This window comes from Tauraco erythrolophus, chromosome 6 (genome assembly GCF_009769465.1).
Source record: "Tauraco erythrolophus isolate bTauEry1 chromosome 6, bTauEry1.pri, whole genome shotgun sequence".
Lineage (NCBI taxonomy): Eukaryota > Metazoa > Chordata > Aves > Musophagiformes > Musophagidae > Tauraco > Tauraco erythrolophus.
In genome coordinates this window covers 65,748,391-65,760,305 of record NC_141470.1, presented here as the reverse complement: position 1 = coordinate 65,760,305, position 11,915 = coordinate 65,748,391, and positions in this window count along the sequence as shown.

The following is an 11,915-nucleotide window of genomic DNA, read 5'->3' as shown; positions in this document are numbered from 1 at the left end:
TTCAAGCCAACTAAGGATTTACAACTTGCAGGTATGTAATGATATCGGCACTTCCTCTTTGTTTCCTTATGGAGAAAGCAGCAAATGCAAAACTAAGAATGAAACAAGGGTAAAACAAACATCAGGGACAACATTGAAACAAATTTTTACTCAAAACATTTAGAAAATGTTGAAGTTCACAAAAAAGATCTTCTGGAGCTAAGTCTGGGTCTAGGTCAGGCTAAGTTAACTAAGGACAGGAAGAAATTGAGAAATTCTTAGTCCCAGGTGAAAAACCCATTAGGTAAGGATTTTTTTTTTTTACATAGTCAGTCTGTAAGTGTAAAATCCAGCCACTGCTATCACTACCCCACTTAGAGAACACCGAAACTACCCTCAAAAAAAGAGCATAATTTTACAATGAGCAGTTGTTAGGGTTTTTTATTTAATCAAAAGCATTTGTGTCTCACTGAGAGAGCTGCCAGCTTGACCAACCTCATTTTATTTCTGGAAAGACTCATTATTTCATTTCCAACATCCCAAGATTAAGGGAATCCATTTCAGTCAGCACATTTCGAAGCAGGGCTGTGATGCAAGCGGTACAGTGACACCACCAGCACCTTCTTTCACAGGTGAGTCTCCTGGGCAAGGGGTCCTGTGCAATACTGGCACTGTTGAAGGTGACAGAATCCCTTGGAATTGCACTGGCAGCCTTTTGTCCACCGGAATGCCCCAAACACCCCAGAGTACAATTTTATTACCCAGCATCGTAGGTGTTACACCAGGAATTTGTACAGTCTTCTGGAAGGGTGACAGCTGCCCTCACTCTGCCTGAGAGCATCTCTGCAGAGTCTGCAGCTGCAAGGAGGTTTTCTCCGGAACATTATTTAAGAATAGAAGGGAGACAGAGGCAATATGTGACTTTTCTTGCAAGTTAAGACTTTTTCAGGAGGTTTTAGGGTTTGTTTCAGAGGTTTCTAAGCGTTTTCCATGGCTTGGGGAAAGCCTAAATGTGTACTAAAAAACTCCTTCAACCTTCCTGTGATGGAGGCTATGAATGATCACAGCCATTTAAGACCTGCCCTGGCTTCTAAGAAGAACAATTTTACAGGGACTGTCAGTGCCGTTAGTGCATTAAATACAACACTAAACTGTTAACAGCCAAACAGACCCGGCAGGAAAGCTCCACGGGTTTATCAAACTTCAGTGAAATGAAACAAGTTTGGTCTATCATCTCTTCTCACATAACTTACTGCGGCAACCAAGCACGGCCCTGGCTCCTGCACACACCTCACGCTGTTATCCCAAGCGTGTGCGGTACTGAGAGCTACCACAATGGATAAAATCCACGCAGGAACACTGCAGGCAAACCAAGCCACTACAAGAGAGGTCAGATGGCGACAGCCTCAGTGTGGTCCATGGTCTCAGTTCTTGCCATCTCTTTCACATCCATGCCTTGGACTCACTGTTAATGCTTTCCCCTCCGGCCCTTTAAGGACAAAAGCACTAAACATGAGCCGGCAATGTGCGCTGGCAGCCCAGAAAGCAAATCGTATCCTGGGCTGCAGCAAAAGGAGCGTGGCCAGCAGGTCAAGGGAGGGGATTCTGCCCCTCCACTCTGCTCTCGTGAGACCCCACCTGGAATACTGTGTTCAGCTCTGGAGTCCCCAGCACAAGAAGGACATGGAGCTGCTGGAGCAAGTCCAGAGGAGGGCCACGAAGATGATCCGAGGGCTGGAGCACCTCTGCTATGAAGACAGGCTGAGAGAGTTGGGGCTGTTCAGCCTGGAGAAGAGAAGGCTCTGGAGTGATCTTAGAGCAGCTTTCCAGTACCTAAAGGGGACCTACAGGAAAGCTGGAGAGGGACTTTTTACAAGCACATGTAGTGATAGGACAAGGGGCAATGGCTTTAAACTGAAAAAGGGCAGATTTAGATTGGATATAAGGAAGACATTTTTCACTGTGAGGGTGGTGAGGCACTGGAACAGGTTGCCCAGAGAAGTTGTAGATGCCCCATGCCTGGAAGTGTTCAAGGCCAGGTTGAATGAGGCTGTGGGCAACCCGGTGTAGTGGAGGGTTTCCCTGCCCATGGCAGGGGGGTTGGAACTAGATGATCTTTGAGGTCCCTTCCAACCCAAACAATTCTATGATTCTATGATTCTATGAAATAAAAACCCGACAAGATTGCTTTAGCTTCACCCATGGTGAACACCTTCCATTTAACTTTATCTTGAGGTTCCTTAGGATAACAGCCTGGACTTCTCTACCAACAGACTCTCTCTGAGCAGGTTTCTGCTTCTTGCACTCAACCTGAGCCACTTGCTTTGCGCCACGCTCTGCAACTGAAATGTTTTTGCAGCCTACTGAAGCTGCGTAGCAATCACACAGGCAGCGCCGTGTCTGCCGGGCTGCCTTGAGCCTAAACTGAGCAGATCCCACTCCAGGGTTCCCCAACTGTAAGTGTGGAATGGGCGACTCGTGACGTTTGCGACGTGGCCTTGGAGGTGTGCTGGGGGAGCAGGAGAGAAAGCAGGAGCGGGCTCTGCCATGTTTTACTGGGACAGGTCGTACTTCAGTAGCGTGACACGTGCGTACAGGTGCAAAGCGTAAAGAGGTCTGAGGGCAGAGCTTGGCAAAGATCCTCACCCAGGGAGAGAGGCTGAGCTAAGCACAACGTTCAGCCTCGCTTCCCCCACTGCCCAGGCACGGCGGCACGGCGGACTGGCACAAGCAGTTGCTTGTCTGTGCTTGCCTTCCACCAGTGCTCATTAGCAAGGAAAACAAAGTTGGCTGAACAGCACCGGCAGGAATCCTACCACTGCGTTTGCTAAATGGATCTATTAAAATGTAAACAGAGATCCCGTTGCAGGGTGTCATCATAAAATACCGTGGGTGACACCTTAGCCGATTCCCAAACAGCACCGCACCCACCTCCTCGGTCCTGCTGCCTTCCACGCTGACTGCCACCACGCTGCTGCTGCTCTGGCACAACTTGTTCACAGTTATCTCATCTTCTCTTCCTCTGTCTCCGAATGGTTCCCCACTGGGTCCTCTGAAGGCTCATCGTTATCCATCAGCCTCCTGCAGCACAGTACTGCAGTTTCATGTCCAACAGAGGCATCACTTCATCTCCGGCATGTTTGGGAGCCATGCAACCTCTCCACGTCTTTCTGCTGTAGGAAAACAGGACTCTGGGATCTTAGTGTCCTCTTGCCATCCCTGCAGAAGCCCTCAGGTTTCTGATTTAGCCTTGGTGGAGCACAGGACTGGCCACACGGGTTACACCCGTCTTACTCCTGCCTCACCAATACACATCTAGTGGGAGTCACCTCTTTGTCTGACTTTCAAATGAACATTTTCCTGCTTTCTCCCCTGCTGCCACCCCTCACTCTCCCCAGGGGCTCTCAGGAAGCAACCACAAAACCATGATTTTGTTATCTTCCAAGATTTCTTTAAAACCTTGTACATATTTACCTCCCTGCCACCAACGTCCGCAAAAGTTTGACAAAAATCAGTAAGGAGCTGGGGAAAGGTTCAGCTTTTCTGGTATGGGGACTGCAACTTGGCTACCTGGCATCACTTCATCTCTTTACCTTTCCTTTTCTGTTCATGTGTGGTTTATTCCGTCTGGTACGTTGGCTGCATGCTCCTTGTCTCTCTGTCCTCAGGGGTTCTAGACCTCAACAGAGGTCTAGATTAAATTAAAGTAACAAAATAAATTACCTCTGCTGGTAACAATATAAACTCCAAAAGAGGCCAAAGCAGCAGCAGCCTTGTGTGGTGCAGGAGAGAAGCAGGAGTTCTCGGCTTCGATCCAGTTCTGGCACAGATTCCTTATGTGCAATTGAGATTTTTGCTTCACTTTCCTTGGCTGTAAAGAGAAAAATACAACATCCACTCGTTGTTTGACACACTTCAATGATAAGCTCTGAAAAAATTCACTGTTTATCCATCCAGCACGTACAGAGCTGTTTATCCGTACAGGGAAACCTTGGCTCTGCTGCTGCCTCCAGCCTCAGCGAACGAAACGAGCAGGTAGGAACACAGGTTGGAAGTGAGTTAGTGGCACCCTGAGGAGTTTCTTAGGGAAGCTAAAGATATCTGCTATTCTGTGTCATTCTTTAAAAGCTGATATAATACACACATAAATTTTCAAGACCATTCTGCTCATTAAATATATAATAACGAAACCAACCTGATGGAACAGAATGCATATAATTTATACAAAAAAGCTGCACTTCTGCAAACCTAAACTCTGCCTGAGTTCTAAAGTTTAGAGGTTTTAATTTCATTCCTTGAGAATAACTATGTAACATACCTTTAAATCGAGGTTATTATTTTAGTTATACTAGAGATAATGACTTATACTGACTTATTTTAGTTATACTAGAGATAATGGAAAAAAAAAAGCAGCTTCAATCCTGTCTAAAATCTGGGAAAAACAATCTTCAAATGACAGAGTACTATTTTCTTTCAGAAGATTAGCAACAGTTTATTATTCCAAGTATATATTTAGACTATTCCACTTAAACAGTTGCTTTAATATCAACTGTATTAAAACCTTCCTGATAGCTGGACCACAGTCGTAAGTGATTCCAGGCTCCTCCATGTCATGTGTGACACAAAGGACCTCCCTGGCCACCATTTTGGCAGGTGTGTGTGCGCACGAGAGCCCTTTGCACGTGCAGACAGGTAACACGGCAGGTGGCTGCAAAACTCTGCACTTCCCACTCTGTTTGCCCAACGCTGCGTGAAGCTACATGGCCCAAAACGTCAGCAAGTGCTTTCAGAGCGCTTACTCAGTAACGTTCCTGCAGTTTGGGGATTAAAAACTTTCTTTTTTTAAACAGTGTATTTCCTGTTTCTCTGGTGCTGTCCCGGGGCTTGTGCTGGCGAGCTGGACAGTTGGAAATCATCCTGGTAACTGTCAAGTTCACCTCTGCCTAAAGAACAGAGATAAACTGAGATCAAGAGCAACAAGGCAGGAAACAAATACAGGAGGTTCTTAGGGATAATAAAGGACTTTGGTAACTCCGTGTCTTTTGTAGTAAGAAAGATGACCCCAGATTGCGTAGTAAGTGAAACCAACTTTTGAACAGATAGCAAAAAGAATGGAAAGATGAGACAAACACAGCAGTAACTGTTTGTTGTATTTTCTGCTACAGGTCGGAGACACGTGTACGCTTTACTCTCCTACACCTTGGATTCTGACCCAGCAGAATGCTCTGGTTTGCACCCACATGAGCTGCCTAGAACTAACCGTGGCCCTTCTGCGGGGTTTGGGGGGAGGGTTCATGAACACCGTATGCACGGAAACCTGTCATCAACAAGAAAAACCTGCGTAGTAGCTTAACTCGCCCAGCAGTGTGGAAAAAACTTTAAGAACTTGAGGGTTTTTATATTTTGCAAACAAAAGGAAGTTCATTTCCTCTGTTAGCTCACCACAGCATTATGTGCAAAAACACGCCTGGAGCTCTTGAAATACCTTCACTTATTTCTGCATCTACCAAATTTATTTATGGAGCCATCTGGAAAACACTGGCTTTTCATTTATAAGATATGATGGAGCTTTTCAGAATTGTTCCATGAACTAAACTCTTTAACAACACTCACACTTACAGAAATTGTCAACTATAATCAAGTCTTGAGACTTTTTTTTTTTTGGTGTATTTAAGGAGTATTGACAGGACAGCCAGACCTGCCATATTAATGCATAACTAGGTAACTCTCCAGGTGCTAACTTTGCCACGTTAATAAATCTTGCAACCAGCAAATGTGTCTGATACAGCACACACCCCTGTAAGGAACCACAAACGCTTCAGTTACGTCTCACTTTAATGCAGTCTTGAGGCATTCGAACAGTTTAGAAAATAAACAGGAGCGAATTCTGAAATGAAATACAGTAAACATGCAGGCTTGGAACACCTGGGAAAAAAGTCAGGTGAAAACTGGGAAGCACGAGAGTCCTGGGTGGCAGGAGAATGCACAAAGGGTTGAGAAGCTCTTACTCACTGCAGGTGCCACCGAGTTAGTTCGTAAAAACCCAGAGTTGCAGTTCACTCACCATCTAGGCATCCTGGCGATAAACCACAACAGAAATGTTAAAATAATAACACTAATAAAAATAAAAAAGGATTCAGGCTTGCTTTAGCCAAGATGTTTTAACAAGATGCCTCCATTCATTCCTTGGCCTGTGGTGGGATGCCTGTGTGCTCCTATTACCTTCTTTAATTGCTTTCATGCTCTCTACTATTTGCAACAGTTGGGACTCAATAAACTCAACCCAACTATAAGAATTAATCCCAGCAATCATTTAATCTTCTCGTTGCCCTAATACCACACACACATAGAAGATACCTAGGATCTTCATGGCTTCTTTGTAACGGGCTCAGTATCTAGAGGTATTCCCTCTGACTCATGCATCATTCTATGTCTCCATTTAGCACAACAAGATTGTTTTTTAAAATGTTCATTTCTTTCTAACAAACATTAGTACTTGATTTTTTTGGGGGGATGAAGCACAAACACCATCTTAGTTGATCCAAGACACTGTTGTCCTGATGGGAATTGTCTCTGCAAGACTTTTAAAGCAACATTTGAGATCTCTGTGTATAAATAAGAGTTCCTGTCACCAAAGCATGTCAGCCTCGATTTCTTTCGAGATCTACCCATCAGCTCACTTATCAACTGGTACCCTCTGCAGCACTCTGGTGAGTATTGCAGGCTCTGTGGTGCTGAGAGATACCCAAGAAAAACCTTAAATCGTTACCGGATTCAAACACAGGAACATATTTGGGGGGCACATGCAGCTGGGCAGTTGCTGGCAGAGCATCAACAGAACTAGAATTTCCAGTCCATGGTTCATACCTCTTCCTCACGTCTGACGTGATAAGCAGAAACAAAAGCACATAAAGAACAAAATCATTTTTCTCTAAGACAAGAGACATGAAACTCTGAATGCAAACATTACACCCACCAGCACAGAATAATTTTTGGCAGGAATAATTACAGTTTAAGGCAGTGTTACGAACACTTTATTGGTTTATTTTTCTGCCTTCCTTCTCCGTATATCCACACTACTGAAAACAAAGAAAGAAATCAGAACCACTGTACTTGATTTACAGGCAGAGCTCTTCAGCACCCTCCAGAAGTCCCGGTAAAAGTTAAGTTAGTTGCTTCCAGCTATTTTACCCGCTATGGGCATATTCAATATTTTTTCATCTGGATCTGCAGTACTGCTTGTTGGTAACGTTGTACTCACAGGTATTCATGAGTAATTAAGAATTCTTGAATTAAAGACATCCAGAAAAGTGAATTGTGGGTCTGTATTTGTGCTTCGGCTTTAGTCTAATATACTTTCCAATATAAATAATATCAAGTCTGCTACCTGGGGTGCACAGTCCTTTGGTGATTCACTGTGTATTGTGAGCTCCCTGGACCTTCTTTTTTTCCCACTTTTATGAGACTTCCCCAAATGATCATTTAAAACCAGCACTGAGAACTCTCTGGAACTCCTCCCAGCATTTCTCATGGCTAGCTCTGAGTTCCTGTGGCAATCAGTTCTTTCAGGAGTATAAAATAACTGACACTGCAATTAACTGCATCCATACTGAGCCCCCATTATGCCTGGGCTGGGCTCCATCCCAGCAGATGGGGCATCTTACCACGAAGCACCAGATGCAGCCACAGGAGCACGTCAGCATCTTTGCTAACCAGTATTTTAATGCAGAGATACGCAGTTATGTCCGTTTGAATACACCATATGCAATTTGGCCACGAAATAGCTCACGACTGACAACTGGCTAAATTCCACCTAGAAATTCATTCACACCTTTAGTTAGATTTGTCAAATAATTTCCACCACAATCCCAAAGTGTGGGTAAAATCCTACACCCTACTGAAATAATTGCTGCAATTACCCACCGACTAGGGGCTGTCATCCTGCTACACCTCTTACTTGAACAAAATGAAGTAGCAGAACAGTATTTCGAGAAGAGGCAGCAAGCTCGTGGTCAATGGGAGCACACCTTGAACATAACGACAGCGAGCACAGGAGTGTCAGATTTTACTAACAGAGAAACAAAAAAGAAACAAAGAGGAAATTTAGGAGCATGTCAAATGCAAGTAAGTTTCTTTTTGTGTGTTCACAGCAGGATAATCTCCCGCTGCTCAGAAATACTGTACAACAGGTTTACCATCATCTCTGAATAGAGACGGACACTCTTTCCTGTACTTAGGTAGCCTATCTGGATTTTTGCTTTTCATTTACTGGAAAAAAAATCTGATAACAGCTTCTGGAATTAAAGCTTCCCCTGGGGTTAAACAATTGACGCAGTGACGATTTTTGAACGTCTGCTACTTACACGTAGTTTCAATTACATAAGTTCTACAAAGGTCAGATGTGCTTCTTAACAATGCTGAAGCCAGCTTACAGCCATCAAAATTAACCTAAGAGACTAAATACAGTCGGACGAGTTAACCTGCCTAACTCCAGGTCTGTTATTATTTAGATGATCGCATACGCATTCTGTCGGTGCTCTGCGGTCTATGAAATAGTGTTTGCAGTTTACAACAGTAAGCAACACTAATTACTCGTTAACATGTGGCTTGCATCTATGTTTATTTTATGGCTATTAGCCTGAAATAAGTCAACACAAAAGAAAAAGAAAATGATTGAGTATTTTCAGAGGCAACACAAGCCTGAGTCTCCTGACAGCTGCTGTGCTTTTGCAGAATTTGTAGATGGACACATACATTCTTCCCCTTCGATTGCTATTTAAGTTATGTATGTAAAAAGGAGAAACCAGCTTCCCGGGGAAAAGCATGGCTTTAACTGGGGTGGATATCAATTTGTCACGTATCAGTCTAGTTCAAAAAGAAGGTAACAGGTACAGGCTGAATACTTCCAACACTTCAGTGCCAGAACTCCCATCTCTGCTGCTTTCGTCCAGAGACACTTGGTGGAACACATCACACTCTTGCTCAACTTGAAAGCAAGTGGAGGCGACCAAAAGCTCCCTCACCGTGCACTTCTGTAAACAGCACACAAAACTCTTCAAGAAATCAAGATGTAACCGGTTCGAGGGATTCCTACACATAAAATTTACCCAACACACCGTTTTTATGGAAAAGCACAACCATATTTCTTGCTCTGGTATAGCCTTCCCGAAGCAGTCACTAGCATATCGTTTTCCCTTTATGAGTTTTACCATCCTGACTCCGCCCGAGACTCCGCCGAGCAGCAGGGTGATGATCAGCGGGGTCACAGCAGAGCCGGGCGGTAGGCACAGCACCTTCGGGGGTTCCCCTGTCTGCCCCTACAGCATGCTCTGCAGCTTCCCCCTCTCTCCGTCCTGAGACGCCTCTTTTACACCCTCAGCAGAGTTACAGGAAGGTACTGACCCCGCGTTGCTGCACGCTCCCAAGTATGTGCTCTGGTGGATAACAGCGTTTCTTTGGGATCGCACCAGGTTGTTCAACAACAACCCTCCCAGCTCCCTTCTTCAAGGTTATGTTCTCACAGCTGAGCTCAGTTTGTAATTATATTGTTAAATAACAAACCTCCCAGTTCCCTCTCTCACAGCTGAGTCCAGTTAGTAATCTTCCGTCGTGGCCCTACACAGACCACCATCTGAAATCCCTTACACACAACCCTCAGACAGGTCCGCTGACCTTATTCCACTAGTGTGTCAAGACACCAGGAAAAGAGCAGCAGAACACCTAAAAAGCAAGTCATACGTCATCCTTACAATGAAATAGGTCTCAGAATCACCCTCCAGTTCCCCACCCCGAACTACTGGTACTGAACCAAGTCAGGCCTGCGAGGACGTTACAGTGAATTCCGAGGGGTCTGAAGCTTTTGGTCCACTCAGTTACAAAACTGTGAATTCCACAGAAACAGGCAACAACTACTGACCTGGGAGAATAAACCTTGAAAGGGCATGTGGTCCTGGTGCGTCACAGCCGTGACACTTGCTGCCCAAGTTGTCTCAGAAGAGCACAAAGTAATTTGAAAACAACAGATAAGGACGTTGGGCGTAACTGGAATTTAACACAAGTAATAAAAAAAAAAAAAGAGAGAGAAATGTGATTTTTAAATTGAAGCTGCACTTTTAAATAACCAGCCGTAACAAAAGCAAGTGAATCATCTTAATTATCACCAACTGGCAGACACAAAACAACCACGGATGCACAGTTGTGGCTGAAGGACATGAACAGTTTGTAAAACATATCATGTGGGAACTTGATGCTTCTGGTTGAATAGGATTCATTTCCAGAGACGATTAAGACATCTTTGGCACAGCTGTAACCATATACTAGAGGCATCTGCTGTACTTTGGAAACAGTTCCTGAACTCCAGACTAATCCTCTAAACTTGACATTCAAAACTCGTTTTGAAAGGATTACCTGTCCTCCCTCAGGCAGACAAATAAAACCAACCCCTCTTAAATCCTTTGCCAACTACTCCGTAACATAGCAACTCCTGAATCCTACGGTGCTGTTTCCAGTTGCAGTCCACGCAGGTCCACTACTGCGTAACCACCAACCACCGCTTGACTTCAGCTCAAAAGGCTGAAGGTGACGGTGGGCAGAGCCAGATGCACAGACCATGGTCTGCCAGTGCAGCAGGAGACGACTCAACCGTTTCAGAAGTACTGGGCAGATTTTGCACCACTTAACAGATATTTGATGGAATTCTGAACCAAGGCTGCCCTAGGAAGATGTCTGAGCAGAAAAGCTCTCTGCAGAGAGAAACATGTCTGAAAGGACACACATTAACCTCTACAAGGTTTTGTTAGAAGTCTCCTCGTTTGGTCTGTTACTGCGTAACTACCATCTCAGAAGGCAGAGCTCGTTTTTGGTTTTTCACATTCCCACTTAGCATGTGGTACTACCTCATTTCAAATGCAGGATTCGGGATTTTAAGCGCCACTGGTGTAATTATACCCATCAGTCTCTTTAACCCACTGAAGGTCTCCCCAGTCCTCCGGGTGCACTCCCCTGAGATGCACTTTCCAGAAGAGAATGAAGTTGCTTGCAAGATTCAAGGCCAAGTGCAAGGTCCTGCACATGGGTCGGGGCAATCCCATGCACAAGTCCAGGCTGGGTGGAGAATGGATTGAGAGCAGCATGGAGGAAAAGGACTTGGGAGTGCTGGTGGATGAGAAGCTCAACATGAGCCAGCAATGTGCGCTGGCAGCCCAGAAAGCCAACCGTGTCCTGGGCTGCATCCAAAGCAGCGTGGCCAGCAGGTCGAGGGAGGTGATTCTGTCCCTCTACTCAGCTCTCATGAGACCCCACCTGGAATACTGTGTTCAGCTCTGGAGTCCCCAACACAAGAAGGATATGGAGCCTCTGGAGCAGGTCCAGAGAAGGGCCACAAAGATGATCCGAGGGGTGGAGCACCTCTGCTATGAAGACAGGCTGAAAGAGTTGGGGCTGTTCAGCCTGGAGAAGAGAAGGCTCCGGGGTGATCTTAGAGCAGCTTTCCAGTACCTAAAGGGGGCCTACAGGAAAGCTGGAGAGGGACTTTTGATGGGACAAGGGGCAATGGCTTTAAACTGAAAGAGGGGAGATTTAGATTAGATCTAAGGAAGAAACTCTCATTCTGAGGATGGTGAGGCACTGGAACAGGTTGCCCAGAGAAGTTGTGGATGCCCCATCCCTGGAAGTGTTCAAGGCCAGGTTGAATGAGGCTTTGGGCAACCTGGTGTAGTGGAAGGTGTCCCTGCCCATGGCAGGGGGGTTGGAACTAGATGATCTTTGAGGTCCCTTCCAACTAAATCATTCTATGATTATTGGGTATTTTCATGCAGGAAATGCCCTAAATAAAGCCAGGTGAATAATTCTCACACACTTAAGAATTAGCTGCTTGGAATTCTGTGTTCCTGCTTGGTTGAACACATTCCTGTCTTTGCTATGAAAAACACGGCTCT